This window comes from Desmodus rotundus, chromosome 8, assembly GCF_022682495.2.
Source record: "Desmodus rotundus isolate HL8 chromosome 8, HLdesRot8A.1, whole genome shotgun sequence".
NCBI classification, from domain to species: domain Eukaryota; kingdom Metazoa; phylum Chordata; class Mammalia; order Chiroptera; family Phyllostomidae; genus Desmodus; species Desmodus rotundus.
In genome coordinates this window covers 127,001,142-127,021,226 of record NC_071394.1, presented here as the reverse complement: position 1 = coordinate 127,021,226, position 20,085 = coordinate 127,001,142, and the positions used below count along the sequence as shown (strand labels likewise).

Here is a 20,085-nt window from a genome sequence, read left to right as displayed (position 1 = left end):
TAGACAGGAAGGCAGCCGTATTAGTTGGGTTCCTTCTACGAGCTACACACTCACATGCAATTTCACGTCTAATCCTCATCACAGTTCTGGGAAGTGGCATTACTATGATCCCCACTTTCCAGATGAGGAAACTGGACGTTTGGAGAGGTGAAGCCCCAGTGCCCACAGTTTTGCTTCAGCCAATGACAGATCCAGGATTAGATGGCCCGAACAACACAAGGTAGATCTGATAACCCTTTCCTCCCAGCTCCCCTTTCAACACAGACTGAACTTGGATGTGAAGGATGAGCCTATGATAGTAGGACTCCTAGCCTCAGCACCAAGTGGCAGAGAAGCTTCAAAGTCAGTCATGACTCGGAGCCAGCCGAGCCTGCTGTGTCACGTCTGGGAGGCATTCGGCCGGCAGCCACGGAATTAACCAATTCTACTTTCAGGGACGGCACGTTGGCAGCTGGAAATGGGTCGTGGTGGGGATGTTTACACCATGGCATATGCTACAAACCAGAGCTCCCCTCTCCTGTGTGTGCCCCGCACCCCACCACCTTTACCAGCACAGCCCTTGTCAGGACCCCGTGGAGCTGGACCAAACCCTGTCTCTCTGTCTCCCACCACCTTCCCTCTTCCACCTTCCACATCAGTCCCATGGCTGCCCTCCTCCTGAGCCAAGAGCTCGAGGACGGGGTCACAGGTAGGTCCCCTGTCAGGTGTCCTCGGCACACCCATGCTGAGAGTGCTGGTCACAGTGCGGCTGAGACCAGTGAACAAATAAACAATATCGGAAGTGACCCCAGAGGCCACACCAGCTTTCAAAAATATAAAACCAAAACTAACATTTGAGATCACTTCTAGTGGACAGTCATTTTTGCTGGCTTCCTTACAACTTAAAAGTCATATCCTTTAAAATGTAACCTGAACCCTCCCTTCCCAGAAGCTGCCAGGGCCACTGGCCCAGTGTGCCCCCCACCCCGCTCCCCAAGCCCTCACAGGACATCACTTGTCAGCCTCAGTGCCCACCTCCTGGCAGCAGAGTCACCTTTTGAGGACCCACTGGCCTCCTCTGATAGACTGGTGTCGCCCCAGGGTTGCTGGCGCTGAGACGCACTCAACAAAGGATCCTGGGATTAATCAGGGCAGCCACCTCTCCCCCTCCCTTCTCTCCACTCACATTTTCCATGCCTGGTTTTCCCCACGGCGCCCAGGACACAGCTGGGCCAAGACCCTCCTGGAAGCTGTTTTCTCAGCCCAGGCTGCTCTGCCCCAGCAGCCGTGGGAGCCTGTGACCGTGCAGCGTGACTGGCCCAGAGCCTCCACTGTTTCCACTTGAGTCACGTTCCAACGCCACTGCCAGCTGGTGCAGCCTCCCTGGACCAGTGTCACGGCATGTGCCCTGGGACCACCCCATTCCATCCCACTCAGTCCTCCTGCAGCAGGCAAGGGGACCTGAGGAATGGAGTCCTAAGGCCTGGACATGGCCCTGACTGTGGCTGGGACTGTTCAGGCAGGAGTTGTGACATTACTCACACTCTGACCACAAGGTCTGGCTGCAGAAAGCACTCTGGTGTGGGGGCACATGTGGCAGAAAACCTGCCTTTGGGGGGACTAGTAACAGTGTTAGGCTCTCTATTTTCCTCCTTCTAGGATTGGGAAAACGCCAGGTATTAAACAGTACCAGGCATATAGCAACAACAACAACGACAATAATAATACCCACCACTTACACGGCACTTACTCAGAATTTTACTGCAAGGATCAATTCACTTGATCCCTGCAATAACACTTCGAGGCAGACACTACTATTATCTCTGTTTTACCTGGGAGGAAACCGAGTCACAGAGAGGCTAAGGAACTTCCCTAAGGTCACACAGCTAGTAAGTGGCAGTTGAGATTTGAAAGCAGGCCCAGAGTCTGGGCTAGCTCATTAAAAAATAGGGGTGCAGGAGGAGGACTGGTGATGGAGAAGAGACAGACGACCGGGCTGCTATCGTTCAGGATGCCAGAATAGAAGGCTGGTTGGGAGGCAGATGCTGTGTGAATGGAAAACAGCAAAAGGAACTGACAGCCGCGTGAGCGAGGTTTGAGGAAAGTAGCCCAGAGCCACACGGGAATGACCGCAGGGAGAGAACCCATGAATGACCAGCTTGGGGCAGGGCTGGGTCTCTGCTTCCCCTCTCAGTTTGCCCCGCCAGCCCCAAGACAAAGTCAGGGCTTCCGTCCAGGAGCCCTTGACTTCCATGAGCCTGTGTTCTCACTCATAAAATAAATACAGCCACGGACTTTGTGAGGGTCAAGTCTGACACAATCGTATAACAGCTACCACCGTGGGACCCTGGCAGTGTGCTGGATGCTGGGGCAAGGGGATTTACATATATTAACTCGTGTATCCTCTCATGTACCTTATGGAGGTTAAATGCTATTATTAGCCTGGTTTTGCAGCTGAGGACACAGGCACAGAGCGGATAGGGAACTGGCCCAATGTCAAGGAGCAAGTGGTAGTAGAGCCAGGATCTGAAAGCCAGAGTCCAGGCTCTCAAACACTAAGTGACGTTACCTCTCACAGAAAGCAACAAGTGGCCCTGGACATTGGCCCATTAGGTTAGACCCTTGTGTGACACACCCAGATTGTGGGTTTGATCCCTGGTCAGAGTGCATGCAAGAAGAAAGCAATGAATGCATAAATAGGTGGAACGACAAATCTCTCTCTCTCAAATAATAAATGAAAAAAAGTCAGTCGTGGTCCCATCCACCAAGCTCTATATGTATTTTTAAGTATATTTTATTGATTATGCTATTACAGTTGTCCCATTTTTCTCCCCTTTATTCCCCTCCGCCCTGTACACCCGCCCCCCACCAGCATTCCCCCACCTTAGTTCATGTCCATGGGTCATACACATAAGTTCTTTGGCTTCTTCATTTCCCATACTATTCTTAACCTCCCTCTGTCTATTTTGTACCTACCATTTATGCTTCTTATTCCCTGTACCTTTTCCCACCATTCTCCCCCTTCTCCTCCTCACTGATAACCCTCCATGTGATCTCCATTTCTGTGGCTCTGCTCCTGTTCTAGTTGTTTACTTAGTTTTTGTTTTTTCTTTTTTAGGTTCAGTTGTTGATAGTTGTGAGTTTGTTGTCCTTTTAATGTTCATAGTTTTGATCTTCTTTTTCCTAAATAAGTCACTTTAACCTTTCATATAATAAGGGCTTGGTTATGATGAACTCCTTTAGTTTGACCTTATCTTGGAAGCATTTTATCTGCCCTTCCATTCTAAATGATAGCTTTACTGGATACAGTAATCTTGGATGTAGGTCCTTGACTTTCATGACTTGGAATACTTCTTTCCAGCCCCTTCTTGCCTGCAAGGTTTCTTTTGAGAAATCAGCTTATAGTCTTATGGGAACTCCTTTGTAGGTAACTGTCTCCTTTTCTCTTGATGCTTCTAAGATTCTCTCCTTATCTTTAATTTTGGCTAAGGTAATTATGATGTGCCTTGGTGTGTGCTTCCTTGACTTCCTGGAAGTCTATTTCCTTTGCCAGATTGGGGAAGTTCTCCTTCATTATTTTTTCCAATAAGTTTTCAGTTTCTTCCTCCTCTTCCTCTTCTCCTCTGGCACCCCTAAGATTTGGATGTTGGAACATTTAAAGTTGTCCCAGATGTTCCTAAGCCTCTCCACATTTTTTTGAATTGTTGTTTCTTCATTCTGTTCTTGTTGAATGTTTATTTCTTCCTTCTGTTCCAAATTGTTGTTCCGAGTCCCAGTTTCCTTCCCTTATTTCCCTTTGCATAGCCTTCACTTTTTCCTCTATTTTGTGACTATACTCAACCATATCTATAGGCATCCTGATTACCAATGTTTTGAACTCTGCATCTGATAGGTTTGCTATCTCTTCATTGCTTAGTTCTTTTTCTGGAGTTTTGATCTGTTCTTTCATTTGGGCCATATTTCTTTATCTCGGTGCACCTGTTATGTTGTAAGTGGTGGGGCTTTAGATATTCACCGGGGTGGGGCAACTCACTTCTCTGCCTTGTGATGCTATATGTGGAGGAGGGGTCAGAGAGGGAACAATGCTGCTTGCTCAGCTCTTGGCCAGCTTTCAGTCACTTCTCCTGCTACAATCAAATTGGACCCTTCTGGTACTGATTCCCAGGTGGGTGGCTTTGTGTACATTCTAGGACCCTGTGGGTCTCTCCAACAAACTCTCCTGTGAGGCGTGGAGTCCCTCCTGCCACAGTAACCCCATGTTTTTACAGCCATGGATTTTTGAGACTTTCTTTTCCTGCTCTGGAACCCTGGGTTGTGCGGTTTGTCTCGCTCTCCAGTTGTTCCTCCTGGTTTATCCGCACACAGATGTGGGACTGCCAGCCACTGCCTTGCCTGCCTGGTCCTCTCCGCCCCAGCTGCCAGCCCACCTCTCCTACCTGTCTAGACAAATGTTTTTTCTTTAACTCTTTGGTTGTCGGATTTCCATACAGTTTGATTTTCTGGCAGTTCTGGTTGTTTTTGTTTTTAAATTTTTTGTTGTCCTTCTTTTGGTTGCGTAAGGAGGCATAGTATGTCTACCTATACCTCTATCTTGGCTGGGAGTCCTCCATTTTGGCCAGAAGTCTGTAAGTATTAATGTATTTACTGCTCACAACAACTTTATGGGACAAGCACTATTATTCCTATTTTACAAACGACTAAATGAGGCTCAGCAAGGGGGAGTAATGTGCCCAAGGACACACAGCAAGTGGACTTCAAGTCTGGAAATCAAGTCCCTGTATCTGGCTCTGCAGCCTGTATCCTGAACCATACCCCAGGGCTGAGCCCTTTCCTTAAACTCACGGGAAGACAGCTGCCCTCTGCATGGTCCACCATGGGAATCATTGCATTTGGATTCAGTACAATGTAAAAACTACAAGAAAACAACAGTAACTAGCCTTGTCGTTTACATGCGGCTCTATACTCCCTGATGCTTTTTTATATCCCAGACCTTGCCAGTCCTCCTGGCTCCCTTGTGAAGAGGCAGCAGGTGCCACCTCCCTGGTGTCACAAGTCCAGGGCCACACCACAAGCTAGGCAGTGCTGACCCTACAGCTCTGACCACTGGCTGAGCCCTGGACCACTGCACAGTCACTGTCTTTCTCTCTTTACTTTTTTAGCATGTGGTTTTCCTAGTTATAATAGTAATACATGCTCAATGTAAAATATGCAAATACAAGAAAAAATAGAAGGCTGAAAAACACCCCATAACCTCAGACTCCCTTCCCACCCACCCCCATCTTGGAATTACCCTCGGGACCGTTGTGGTATATCTTGTCTGTTTTCATGCCCAGAGCCCTGTCTGCTGCACTAAACCTCCCTAGATTTGTGGAATCAGAGTCTGGCTGGAAGAGGCCTTTTCCAGTCTCCGGCAGGGCAGGGGTCTCCTTGATTAACATGCCACCTCCTCATCCCTGGGGAATGTGAGGTCTGCCTGCTCCCCATGCTCCCAGGGACCTCACATTACTATTCAATGCTTTCCTGTCTCTTATCAGGAAATGGGGATGTTTGTGACAGTGATAAATCACAAGGAAACCCCTCCTCCCAAAGCTTATTTCAATGAATAAAAACTAAGCAATCTTTGAGCCTGACTCTTCAAAGAGCTGCTGCAGCAAAAGAAATTGGGATTTTCACATCTTCCCCGAATTGTTCTCGCTTTTTTGCCTCTGTCATTGTTGCTTGAAAGTCTACCTCTAGAGCTCCCTGCATTTGTATCTCAGCATTATGCTGGTTCAAAATGCAACACAACCAACAGCCCCAGGGAGGGTGACATGCTCAGCATGGCACAGCATAGAATAGACAGCATAGATTAGTCTACTTCTTAATGGCTGAGTATCCCTGGGAAAATTACTTAACCTCTCTGAGCCTTGGTTTTCTCACCCATAAAATGCCTCCTTGGTGGAGTTTTTATAATAAATGAATGCATGGCCAATAACTATTGGTTTCCCTTCCAGCCCCTAAAATGACACTTGGCTCAGTCTGGCATAGATAAGGGGGGAATCCTGGGACTGCTTGGGGTAGAAGGAGAGGCTGAGAACTTGGGGGGCAATCATGAGAGGATGGGGAGCACAAGGAAAGACTATGGATGTATGCAAAAGATCACAGAGCTGGGGAACTTCAACCCTGGGAGGGGGAACCCTTAAAGACCATCTTACCTGTCCCCATCATAGAACAGCTGGGGAAACTGAGGTCCAGAGAGGAGAATAAATGTCTGAGGTCACCCAGCCACATCTGATACCAACTCTCAGGGATTTTCAGAACCCACACAGCAGATTCTCAGAGCTGGAATCAAGCTGGGAAGGGGCCAGCAGACCGCCTCACTCCCCAGCCTCTGGGGCAATTGCTCCAACAGTTGCCCTAAAGAGAAAGCTCCACAGTGACCCCTGGTAACACCTCCCTCTCCCCACACATCCCCCATGTTCCAGGCCACTGGATCCAATCTCTCCCTGCAGTCCCTAGGCAGGGCCCACCCCACTCTGGAAGTGGCCATAACGTACCAGAGCCAGAGCCACTTGCCTGGAGATACGCACCCAGTGCGCAGGAGGACAGCAGCAGCGTCTGGGTCCTTCTCACTCAGGGAAGTGCAGAGAGTGTGTTCTTCCTCCTAAGCTCTTCCGCTCTCCGGACATCCCCTACACATCCTGATTTAAGGCTAAAGGCACCCCGTTGTGCTGGCCACAGCCCAGCCTTGCTGCACAGCCACAAACTGTTTTCTCTCACTGAAAATAAGTCCAGCTTGGCCCTGGCCCAGCAGCTCAGTTGGTTAGAGCATCGTCCTGATCCCTCTAGGCTGCAGTTTTGATTCTGGGTCAGGGCTTATATAGGAAATGTTTCTCTCCCCCTCTTTGTCTTCCTTCCTCTCTCTCTCTCAAACAGTGTTATTGGAAAACATGTCTCCGACCACACCTCTCTGGAAGATTAGTAGCAGTTCCCAAGCTGGAGAGTAGCCACAGTCCATGAAAGATGGAATCTGTGGGTTATGTAGACCCCTGATGATCTGTTCATCTCAAAGCTCATCCCAGTGCCTACTGAGCAGGGGGTTTGAGGGACAAAGAGTTTGCGGCTAGTGGTGCTTTCTCCCTGCCTGTTGATTTTTGGACGGGCTTTGGTCTCTGAGCTGCAGCTCTACAGCTGGCTCACGAGGGGATGGTGTTTAACAGGATGTCTGATCCTAGAGGGCCTTGTGCTGTGTGGGCCTGAACAACGTGGCCTCACGTGTTCGCCTTACCCACGTCCTGTGTCTCCTGTGTGTGCATGCACGCACACACACACACTTGTATCCCTTGGAGTGCCTCCTGCCATCACAGGGGGCTCTTCTGTTGTGCACTGTCCCAAAAGAGCAGATGCAGAGGGCCGTGTCTGGACTTCCTCCTGAGCTGTCCTGCCTTCCCAGGCCAAGGTGTGTTATGAGGAGCAGCTTTTCACTTGGCCACATGGCAAGCATCACTGTGCTTAAGAAACCACGGAACACCAGCTGGATGTTGTGTCGCATTGTCAGAGCTGATAGCCCTTCCCCCTTTGGGATTGCTGTGTTTCATCCACTGGGCTCACCCTTTCTGCATAGTCACTTTCTGCCTAGATCCTACCTGTCCTTCAAAGACAGACCTAGCAGCTCAATAAGTGATTCCTGAATAAAAGCCATGGCTTGGTGTCCTGAATTATACGGGAAGATTCAGACGTGACAACACCTTCCCATCTCTCCCTTGCTGACATCTTTGTGAGTTTAAGAGGCAGGGTCTTGGTCCCTGTTATTTTCCCCCCTGCTTCTGCCTTGCCTCTTATGACACGTCTCCTATTAGAGCAGTGCTCTCTTTGTACACTCCTGTTCTAAGGAATCCCAGAACCTAGGGGACCCAAGACTTCGATAAGTCAGGCAGCCAGAGAATTTCCCTCCTCTAAATCAAAGACACACTCATCCCTGTTCAGCAGGAAGCAGTTACAGAAGTATGATGCTCATCTCTAGTCCCTCAAGGATGAGAAGTGACAAATCTCAGGGGGGAACTGTAAGAGAGGACAAGGGTCTCAAAGTCTGGGCAGTTCTTACTAAATACATTCTTGCCAAATGTTAAAATGTAGCACTTTGTTTTGCAGATGCAGCTGTAAACACTATGAGGTTCAACAGAAACTCAATCTGCTGAGTGTAGCCAATTGCAAAGTAGAAATCAACATGCAATTGGTCAAAGAGTTTATATAAGCAATGGCTAAGTCTCCCTTGGGGAGACAGAGATTTGGATATAAATCCTGTCTCCTTTATTTGCTGCAAGTAAATTAAACTACCTTGTGACAACCACATCTCCTTGAATAGAACACCCCAAGTGGTGAATCCCTTGAGTTCGTAACACCCTACCTAGGCAGCCCTCCCAACCTCCAACTCCATTCATCCTTGACACCTCCCCAGCAGGATCCTACCACCAACCTTACCCAGCTTTTCTTCTTTGACTGTAAGTCCCTTCAAGCAGTGCAGTGTCGGCTTACCCACAGTGTCAGCAATCTTCTCATCTCCTAGACTTCCTCAACCATCTTCCCCTTCCCCCCGCCATCCCCAATATGGCACGTATCTCTGTATAGCTAGCTGCCTGTTTACTTGCCTGCTCCCCTGCTAGGTCAGGAGCTCCCAGGGGAAGGACTACATTGACCCACCAGCCTGAGCCCAGGTCTAGGCAAGAGCAGAGCCTGAATGAACAAGTATGTGTGTGACACACTGCCCACTACATGTTGGGCAGTATGAGGGTAGCTCTCCGTCAGGACAGCATCTGTGGTCCAGGGTCAATGTCTCAGTCACCTTCACCTCTAGCCTCACTGTCAGCCTGGCACAGAGCAGGTGTTTGGCGAATGCCCGTTGCCTCTCCCTGAACTGAGCAGCATTGAATAATGCCAGGTGGTTACAGGCACTGGCATTGGGGTCACACAGAGTGGGGCCTGAATCTGGCTCTGTGTGTGCCTTCTGTGTGACCTAGAGATGGCGGCTTCCCCTCTCTGAACCTTGGTTTTCCGGTCATACTGGTGGTGGTGATGGTGCCCCCTCCGACAGGCATGGTAAAAGCTGCAAGTTCCCAGAGCGGTGCACGAGCGCCGAGACATTTGCTTTTCCCTGGGATCCACAGGCCACCTAGAATGGAGACCAAGCCCATGGCAGGTTCTCACTCCAACAGAGGGCAGGTGAACCTTCCAGGTGGGAGTGTCTCCAAGTCTCTAGTTCAAACGCTAGTTACCAATAGGGAGAGTAAGACCCAGGGAGCTGCCCAGCAAAAGCCAGGGAACTGGTTCCATCCTGGGGAACAGTTAAGTTCTAGAATCTGGGTTCTTTCCTCATACCCACCTCTTCCTTTTTAAGCTTTTTTATTTCAAAGTAATTTTTAGACTTGCAACAGTAGTGCCCAGAATTCCCGCATACCTGTCAGCCAGCTTCCCCTAATGCCAACATCTTATAAATCACAGTGCGATACTCTAAGCCAGGAAATGAACATTGGCACGACATTACTCACTATCCTAGAGACCTTACTTACATGTCACCAGCTGCTCCACGTACATCCTTTCTCTGGCCCAGGGTCTGAAGCGGAACCCTACATCGTGTCTGGCTGCTGCGTGTCTGTCTGTCCATCCCACGACACAGCCTCAGCCTCGCTTGGTCCCTCCTGACCTGGCGGTTCTGAAGAGAACTGCGGAATGTCCCTACATATTGGTCTGACTGCTTCTCCCTAAGCGGACGGAGGTTGTGCATTCATGCAGGGGCACCACGGAAGTGATGCGGTGTCCTCTCAGCGCATTATGCCAGCAGTACACGATTTCAGTGTGGCCCAGGAGGGACAGTGTTAACTTTGATCACTCGGCAAAGTGGTGTCTGTCCGCCAGAAATTCCCAGGGTAAAATTACTATTTGTTCATTTGTAATTACTAAGCATCTTGTGAGGAAGCAATTCAAAACTATGCAAATATCCTGCTTCTTTTCTTACTTTCACCCACTAATTTCGGCATCTGTTAGTGACACTTTCTGACAACTAGTACTGCGGTATTGGCCAAATGGCGGTCATCTATTTCCATTACCCTTTCTACATTTATTAATTGGAATTTGACTATAAGAAAAAGATGGCCCTTCCCTGTATTATTTATTCACTTATCAGCACGAACCCGAGGGTGTTCATTTCATTCCATTATCGTCATTATTTTGCTGTTCCGGTTGTCTCATCCTCTTTTATAATCTCAACCACCTGTTTCCTGTTGAGCTGAATTCCCAGCCACAGCCCATCAAACACCTATTCACACAGGGCAGGTTGTGGGGGCAACTCAGAGTCTTTGCTGGCATCTTTCCCTTGAACTCACCGAGGCATCTTCCCAGTAAGGGCTGGGCCTTTTTGCTGGAACTGAGCAGGTTCCAGGCAGGGGAAGTCAGTGCAGGCTCCAGGGCCAGGGAGTTCCAGGTAGGCCCTCGTGACCCCACTGTTCTCATTGGTCATCCCACCCTCCACACATCCACCTCTGTCCTGGCCCGGGGGCAGCGCCAGCCAACCTCACATCCTGAGTTTTTCCTTCTCGACGCGCCCTTCTCTGCTCTGCTGCAGAGATAAGTGCCGAGAACCCCAAGTGGCAGACATCTGGACGGCACTTGCCCAAGTTCTTTCCTGCAGAGGAAGTGCTCTCCACCCAGGGGATAGTGCCAGCTGTTTCCCACCAGCCCCCAGGGCAGCGGGTCCTGATGACACTTTCTGACCCTCAGTGCTGTGGTATTTGCCAAATGCTGATTGTCTGCTTCCATCCTTCTTTCTATGCGCGTATTTACTAGTTGGAACTTTACTGTAAGAAAGCAGAGATCGCAGTGCACAGCAGCAAGGGAAACTAGTCAAGGAGGAGGGGGACTTAAGGGAGAAGCCTCTGAACTCATCTTCTTTGCTCTCTTTAAGATGTACAAGGAAGATGGCGGAACTGTGAACCACTGTGCTCACCTCCTCCGTGACCACATCAAAATTACAACCAAATTATACAATAACCACCCTTGAGGACCAGCTGAAGAATAGCTGAACAGAAAACTCTCTTAACTAAGGTTATAAAGAAGAGGCCATGTGAAGACTGGTAGGAGGGGTGGAGATGTGATGGGCTACTTCCACACCCAGGTGTGGCAGTTAAGAATCAGGAGGGATATCTTGGCTGTGGAGGTGCCCCGTAAGGAGCAAGGGGTCCCAGCCCCACACCAGGCCCCCCTGCCCGCACCACCAGGGCTGGGAAGGAGAGTCCCCTCAACATCTGGCTGTAACACTAGCAGGGACCCGTCCAGGCGAGCGGAGGGCTGCTGGCATTGCAGGCGCCCTCTGCCCACACAGAGCGGGAAACAGAGGGCTGGCCAGTTGGTTTGCTGACAGAGCCCGGCCAGCACTTGACAAGCTGGCTTTTTGATGGAAGAGCCCCAGTTTGGCTCCCATCTTACGCTCTGTCTTGCTCTGTTCTTTTCTCTCCATCTGTCTTCCTTGGGCAAAGGTCACCCCATTCTGGGCTGAGGCCACAAGAGGGTCAGTCTGATTCATCCCTAAGGTCTTAAAACTGGAATTTCTAAACCGCAAGTTGGCCCTCCACTTTAAAACTTGTTAGTGCCCGTGTTTACTCGCTTTGATTAGCTGTTTGCCACAATCTCAGACCAACTCCTTCCCATCGCACTCCACTGACGGCCCAGCAGGACGCAAGTGTTGCTCACCTCACCGCCCCCGCGTCCTCTTTCCGCGTTGCCCCCACTGGCTGGCCCCCCAACGTGCATTGTCTCTCCTTTTGTACATCTGCCCGGAGTCTTGTGCTCAGCCCCTTGGAAGGGAGCTTCTTTCTGCTAAGGTGAGAGGGTGCTGCAACCTTTCACCACTGACCAGTCCCTTGCCTTGGTACAAACATATTTGTTTAAAATCAATATAATTATTCATTTGTCAAAACATCCTCAACCATAAATCACATGTAAAAGTTCATGCAGTCATTCTCCAGATGTTTTCTCTGTGGGCTAGGCCCAGCTGAAGTTATCACGCCCACTGTGGGGACAGGGTTGCCAAGGCTCGGAGACGGAGGGTCGCTTGTGCGCAAACGCCGTTCATAGGAGGAGCCCCCGGACTTTCTGACTCCCACACTCACGCTCTCTCGGCCACAATGTATGTGACTGTTCTGTTTAACTCTTCGCTCCTTCCTTCCCGCCCGCCCCTCCGACTCAGATCTAGTTAGCTGTTCCAGGAAAAAAATTATTTCTTACTCATCTGAGGATCCCTCGCAGAGTAGCCCAGCCAGACCTCGACAAGCAGTAAACACTCAATAAATCTGTTGAGTGGATGCTTGTTTCTACGCAGAAAGACTTCCCAGATGACCTACTCTTACTGAAGACTTGTCCCAATGCTGTTTGGCCACGGACTGCACTCCCTAGGGCTTCTCTGGGGCTCAGTTTCCCTGTCTGTAGAGCAGTTGTAGAGGGCTGGGCTTGATGATGTCTATACTCCCATCAGCTCCGACCCCTGCTGTTGGCTCTGGCACTTTGCGCATGAGGACTGCTGTCTGTGCTTCTGGGAACAAATGACTGGAGGCTAGGGTGCCCCGCCAGCCCGGCATCAGGGAAGGCAAGCAGCGGCAGCTGGGCGCACCCTCGGGTACCGAGCAAAGGAGACAACATTGTGTAGGGCTTTGGACACTGGTGATGGTAAAAAAAAAAAAAAATCAGCCTTGAAAACTTTATGAGCAGACAACCAACTGCTGTAAAGAATAGACTCACCACTTTCTCACTTTATAAGCTGCTTTGTAACAACCTACCCCTGAGCTTCATTCCACGTTTTGGCTTGTGTGTTCCCAGTTGACAAACTGTCTCCTTGGTGTGTGCACAGTAAGTTTCACTAACTGCTACTTCAGTGTTCGTTGGTTTTACTCGGCTATTTATAAATCTTTGGCAGCGTTCACAGCTGAGCCTGGAAGTGGGTGGCGGGCAGGGGCAGGCTGAGCTGCCAGCTTTCTGTAACCAATTTCATTCCTCCGAAGTTATTTTCTTTTCGACACTTTCAAACTGAAACCCTGGCTGCCAACCAACAGTTCCGAACTGGAAACCTTGCTGGACCACTCCTTCACCTTTTCACCCCATCAGTCCACCCAGAAGTCTGTCCCCTGTCCAGGTGGCCTGACTCCCCAACGCCGACCCTCCACCCCCAGCCAGTTGGCTGGCTGCACTTCCCTTCCTCATCCAATGTTTCCTCTCCTCACCAGGTAAGTTCTGTGGTTCTAGTAAGTTGTTTATTGTGGCAATTTCCAAACACATATCCCCCAAGGTACCAGAATAGAATCATGAACTCCTCTGCGTCCATGATCCAGCTTCAAATGATCAATTAGTGACCACGCTTTTTCACCTACACTTCTACCCACTTACCGCTTCCTGTATTTTTTGAAGCAGATACCAGGAATCACATCATGTGATCTATAAATATCTGAGTGTGTGCCTTTAGAAGAAAGGGCTTTGACCGTGGCCACACTTTAAAAAGTTAACCCTAAGTCCTTACACCATCAAATAACCCAGCCACTGACCTCATCCATCTTCCCCTTAAGTTTCTTTTTTCCAAATGGGGTCCATACACTGTGAGTGGCTGATGCATTTTTTAAATCTTTAAAAACCTATAGGCTCCCTCTCCACCTCCACCTTCCTTTATTTACTGAGGACACTGGTTGCTCGCCCTGTGTGTGAAGTTCTGCACAGCCTGGCCTGTGCGGAATGCGTCCCTGGTGTGGATCAACACCCTGCGCTCTGTGTTCATGGAAACTGGAAGCTGGGAGTTTGATCTGACTCACGTTTCATGCTCCCCGGGTGGTGCAGTTCATCCAGCAGGAGGCACAGGCTGCCTGGATGTCGTTCTGCTCGCGGACGTGAGCAGCCACGGACAGCCAACGCCCAGACCTGTTCATTCTTTCCCGGTTATAGGATGGCGGCGGGCTTACTTTTAACCACTTACGGTCTCCTGCAGACCCTTGCATGCCCCGGACCTCGGTCTAGCAGCTTCCTCCCAACTGGCTTCCTAATCACTGGCATTCCTTGGCACTTGGCCACCAGACTCCCGTCAAGGCCACCAAGTACCATAGATGGCTGTGGGCACAACAAGCAGGAGACAGCCCAAATTCCACCTGAAACTTCCCCGTTCGGGGACTGGGATGCTCAGTGGTTATCACAGTGTGAGGCCTGACTCCTCCGACTAAACTCTCAGCGGGTGAGGTCAAGTGTAACCTAGTGTTGGCTGAGAGCACACTGTCCTTTGACAAGAATGAAATGGGCTTGCCTCTGGCAGGGAACTATTGCCTTGCTAGAACTCCCAGAAGCTCATGTTGTCACCGCGATGTCTAGTTCTTAGAATTTGCTTCCTTGAGTTCTCCGGCCCACCCACAGCTCACCTCCCATGCTGTTCCTCACCCCTGCAGCTCCAGCTGCGGGCCTCAGCCCCATCGTCACCCTACTCTGTCTCCTGAAAACCACTCATATGACTCACTTTTAAGTGTGGCAGATACTGCTTCGGTTGGGGGCAATGACTGGGTTTCGGGTTGCCGTGTGCCTGCCCCGCCCCCCATTACAGTGGAGATCAGTTCGGTGATGTGGCTGTGATGACAGATTGTCTGCCTCAGGTCTCTAAAGCAGCACAGGAGCCCTGGCCAAGGCTCTGAAATGCTGCCTCTCCCTGTCTCCTTCCCCACCCAGTTCCTGCGGCTAGAAGGGAGCAATGTGGAGATAAACATTTCTTGCCTTAGAGCCAAAGTTTTGTGCCAGTGGTCCCTTGGGCAGTACGGAGAAGGGTTGGATTCCCTCTCAGAATATTTTTAAAAACATAGAACAAAATATGTTTAAAAAACCAATTATAGCCCCGAACTGGAAATAATCCAAACGTCCTCCAGTGGGCAAACGGCTGCACAAGTCAGGTGCGTGCCTACCAGGCCACACTACTCAGGAAGGGGAGGGGCACGCTGTTATCTACACAACTATCTGGAGAGCCCTCAAGGGAACGGAAGAGCAAAGCCAATCTGTAAAGGTTACATGCTTTAGAAAATATGTAAGCCTCAAAAGGGTGGATGCCGTAATGTGACATTCTTGAGATTACAAAGTTGCAGCAATGGAGGGCAGACTCGTAAACGGCAGGGCTCAGGGAGGGGAGCAGAGGGAAGAATAAAAGATCAGCATGAGGGAGCCTTGGGGTGACGGAACGGCTCCGGTGGTCACACGAATCAACACCCGTGATAAAATCAGACCAAACTGAACACGCATACACACACACACACACACAAATGCGTGCACAGCACTCTGGTGAAATCGGAATCCGCCCCATGGATGGCAGCGGCGTGACCCTCCTGGCTGTGCTGTGGCACTGTATGGTTTTACAAGGTATCATTCAGGGAGACCGGGCGAAAGGTATGTGGGACCTCTCTGTATTATTTCTTGCAAATGCACGTCTACAGTTATCTTAAGATGCTTTTATTTTGGAACAAAAAGTTTAAAAATCATTCTGAAATAGCTAAGGTGTTCTTAACTCCTTTACGCTGCAGCAGCACGTGCCCTCCGTCACTCACACACTTAGAGAGATCCTGCGACAGGTCTCACCACTACCACAGCGGCGACGAGTGTAAATGGCAGCTCGAGGTACCTGTGACGACGTCCTGCTAACAGCACTGTGCTTTGTGGCCTACATTCACGACTGAAGGAGACGTTACTCTTGGTAACCAAAATAAAAATGTAAATTTGCTTTCTGTCCAAATTCAGGGCTCCCTGAGTTGTATCACGGACCCCCAAGTTAAGAACCCCTGCCTTGTTTAAAATGGCAAATTTCCCCCCTCTGGTACACACCCTACAAGGATGAACACCAAGGGCAAAAGGAAGTAGAGGGAGCATCTGTGGAAGAGATAATGATCATACCGCGTTGGTCATGGATGCCGGGGAATTTCTGCAATGCTAACAACTGATGTTTTCCCATAGCGACCTTCCCTCCACTCAAACAGCCTGGCCTCAGGAAAGCGTCTCGAATTTTTCTTTGTCCTTTGAGTACAGGAGTTTGAGGAAATTATGGTTCTCTTTCTGTCCTGTATCAGGCTAACAAATTATTTCTGGGCTGCGGAGAAATAATACACTGGAAGGACTAAACAGTAGGTTAGATGAAGCAGAGGATCGAATCAGCAATGTGGAAGACAAGGTAGAAAAAAAACACCTAAGCAGAGCAGCCAAAGAAAGAGAGAAAGAAAGAATTTTAAAAAATGAAAAGGGTTTAAAAGCCCTTCGGGACAACATAAAGAGTAACAACATCTACACCATGGAGATACCAGAAGGAGAAGAGAGTGAGCAAAGGATGGGAAACCTATCTGAATTAATAATGACTGAAAATTTCCCTAACCTGGTGAAGGAAAAAGACTCAGAAGTCCAGGAGAGTCCCCAAAAAGAAGGACCCAAAGAGACTCGCACCAAAACAGGTCATAATTAAAATGGCAAAGCTTAAAGACAAGGAGAGAATCTTAAAAGCCACAAGAGAAAAGCAGTTAGTTATGTACAAGAAAGCTTCCGTTAGACTCACCCAATGTCTCAATAGAAACATTTCAGGCCAGAAGAGATTGGCATGAAATATTGAAAGTGATGAAAAGCAAGGACCTACAACCAAGGCTACGTTACCCAGCAAGGCTGTCATTTAAAATTGAAGGAGAAACAAAGAGCTCCCCAGACAAGAAAAAGCCCAAGGAGTTTGTTACCACCAAACCAGCATGGCAACAAATATTAAAGGGCTTGCTTTAAGAAGGAGAAGAAAAAAAAAAAAACAGAGGAAAATAGTTAAAAATTAAAAAAATTATATATATATATATATATATCAATAATCACTTTAAACGTAAATGGCTTTCATGATTTGTGCTATTTGAGCCTTAGCTAAGAAATCTTTGCTCACCCCAAGGTCCTATGTTTTCTTCTACAAATTTTACAATGTCAGGTTTTACATCTAGGGCTATGATTGATGAACCTACATTAGCAAACTTCAGAAAGCTATTTAGTGTCTGATAATGTAGATTTTGAAAAAGGTCATAGTTTGTGCCCGGTGAAACACTGAAGATATGTAAGGAGGGTCACAGTTTCTCTGCCAAGAGTCAAACACTAAGGATTTCTGCTACTTCAGAGTTTATCAGAATGAAGGACATGAAATTCGGGGGATGACAGCGGCTGCTTGCCTCTTTGTACCCTCCCTCTGACAGACGGACCATGCACAGTACACACCTAGGAGGCTATAAACTGTGGGAGGAACTCCAGCAGTGGGAGGATAAACTGTGGGAGGATCCTCCCGTCCGCTGCGGATGGTGAGTAAGTCGTCCCGGACACAATCTTGCTGTTCTGGCGGGAAAGGGGGCGGCGATTCCCTCTAGTGGAGAATGCCCCGAGCCCTTCTCCCAAACGGCTTTTACTGGGAATGGTAAGTGTAGGGGTACACAGCATACACGCATAGCTCATCAATCAATATCAAAAGGCTGTAGTCATACAAAAACAGGTATTATCTATAGATGACAACTGAAGGAACACAGAGATCTGTCATAGGTCAGGGCCTGTTAGTCATGCTGACGCCAGAGGGTCTTTAAGACGGGTTTCATGAGATAAGCAGTTTACTGATTATGCTTGAACTCAACATCCTGTTTATGTCACCAGGGCCATACAAACAAAGCAGAGCAAGCTTCAAAGGATGCAATGTATTCATCAGGCCTGGTTCCCACGGGAGCCCCTGGTGTTAGCATCAAGCCATGCTTGCCACCTGCATGTTTACCTGGTTTCCCAGGGAGACCTACTAGCCCCTTTCAGGGCTGGCTCTCACGGGGCTACAGTCTTGGAAACCACACAGAGCGGTCCCCGGCAATACATGTGCCCTTTCAGACAAGAACTAATTTCACATATCACACAAACCCTAAGTGGCACAGTGAATACATAGAGTTCATCTTGCAATCAGGATAATTCGTAATTAATGACTTTTAATAATTGCTCGCCAATGTCTAAGACCCGCCTGAACCAACTGAAGGATTATTCCTCTCTTATGAAGAGAACCTGGGATTCTTCTTCAATGTTATGAGTATCTTCTTCCATCTACTTGGAGCCACAGGTAAAGTTCCTGAGGTATTTTATTCCTCACTTGTTAAGTGAGGCAAAAACCGAAGTCTCGCTTTCTGGAGCCCGTTGGCATTCCTTGTTGCACTGGGCCTTGTTCTGGAATCCCCACTGGCTTTACAATGGGCTACTCAAGTTCAAAAATCCAAGTTCCAAGAATGACAGCTACAAAAAGGGCACAAAACCAAATGTTCCCGAAGGTAGAGTTCTCCATAATCCAAGCAGCTGGCCAACACCCATGCGATGTCAGGGACGATCTGTGCTTCAGTGGTCTTTAGGTGGGGAAAATTTTTTAAAGATGCTAACTCATTCTTTTTTTTTTAAAGATTTTTTTTATTTTTAGAGAGAGTGGAAGGGAGAGACAAAAAGAGAGAGGGAGAAACATCGATGCATGAAATACATCTTGCCTCTCACATACCCCCACCCAGGGACCTGGCCCGAAACCCAGACATGTGCCCTGACCGGGAACCAAACTGGGGACCTTTCAGTTTGCAAGCCAGCACTCAATCCACTGAGGCACACCAGCCAGGGCTGGTGGGGGAAATGTTTGTAGTGTCTGGCACACTGTGTCCCAAAGGTGGAATATGCAGCAATAGAGAACTTCAGAGACGATGCTAAAATCTGCTGTGCACCAGCTGCTGGGTAGTCACGGGCCACCACGGCAAAAGACCTTCAGGAGAGCTAGGGTGAAAGAAAGGGGCAGGGAAGAGAGCCCTTCCTGATATGCACAGTAGGCCACAGTGGGAAACAAGGCAAAGACTTAAGAATTCTATGGTATTAGCTCAGCCGTCTCCCTTTTGACACTGGACCTGGGTTTATTTTTCTGACATCTCCACACAGTTCTACAAAACTTCGTGGTCTTCACCCAGCCCATCTTGAATATCCGACAGTAACCCCCTTTCCTTTGTAAGCTAAAGCTGCCGCAGGGCTTTGGTGGCCTCTACGAATTGTATCCAGATTTACCTTGTTTCCTATTGGTTTCCATGTAGCTGTGGCTTGTCATCCTATATCCTCACGGACGGTCAAGAGAACATCCTAGGGCTCCTTCCATCTGGGTTCTTCCTTGAAATTCCTTTTCGTGGCCCCTGTATCCTGCTGGAACAAATGTGCTGTATTTCTTCTAAGGTGGCCTGAGCTGCAAAGGAACTCAGGACAGAAGCGAGTACTTCCCAATAAGGTGACGAGGGGTTCTGCGGCCTTGTTCTTAAGTACAGGAGGTTGTGCCTTAAGGGGTCTGGAAAAGAATACCCTGACATTCCAGAGGAATGGTATCTTAGATGCAAAAAGATAATAGACAGGCTCACTGAAGGGAAAGATTAACCTTTGTCCAGGAAGCTACAGGCCTAGTACCTGACTGCCCGCATGACTTGCTTTCCGCTAGGAACTTTTACCTCCAGACCCCACGTGGCTTCTTCCGGTCTCTGAGTCTGTAGGGCCTGCCCGCTCTGCAGGCCTCCCCTGAGCTTGGCCGTTCAGTGTGGGGCCCCTTGCGTCCACGCTAACATTTACAAGTCCCGTGTACTGGATTTATAAGTACGACTTTCTCCTTGGGGAAGCTTTAACTTAGTAAAGCAGTTGAATTATGTAAAGGGAAATGGTTGAGAGGAAGCAGTCCACCATGTAAATATTTATAATACCTTCCCTATTCCGATCCCTAGACCCCTGTCACTTCCCTGGTGTAAGAACAAACAAGCCCTGGCTGGGTGGCTCAGTGGATTGAGTGCCAGCCTGCGAAGCAAACTGTCACTCACCGGTTCAATTCCCAGTCAGGGCACATGCCTGGGTTGCGGGCCAGATCTCCTGTAGGGGGTGCATGAGAGGCAAGCACACACTGATGTTTCACTCCCTCTTTCTCTTTCCCCTCCCCTCTCTCTAAAAATAAATAAATAAAAATTTAAACAAAATTTTTTTTTAAATAGCCGCTAGCTATAGGTGGCTACTGAGCACTTGAAACGGCGGAGTCCGAATTGAGAA

General features: G+C 48.9%; 1 protein-coding gene across 7 annotated transcripts in view; it reads right to left on the bottom strand.

Moving 5' to 3' along the window:
* The window catches only part of ACKR2 (atypical chemokine receptor 2), a 39,849-nt gene that overhangs the window by 8,777 nt on the left and 10,987 nt on the right, over positions 1-20,085 (bottom strand). For 3 of the 7 annotated variants that reach the window (XR_008427530.1, XR_006656277.2, XR_006656275.2), the window contains exons 4-5: positions 19,075-19,206; positions 18,464-18,792 (exon numbers count right to left, since the gene is read on the bottom strand). The exons of 1 other annotated variant lie outside the window; for it this stretch is intronic. The gene's annotated coding sequence lies outside the window, so the exon portion shown is untranslated. Of the gene's footprint in view, positions 1-6,515; positions 6,814-18,463; positions 18,793-19,074; positions 19,207-20,085 lie in introns of those variants that run through there. 3 more of the 7 variants (XR_006656276.2, XM_045199908.2, XM_045199907.2) reach the window with 3 other exon arrangements.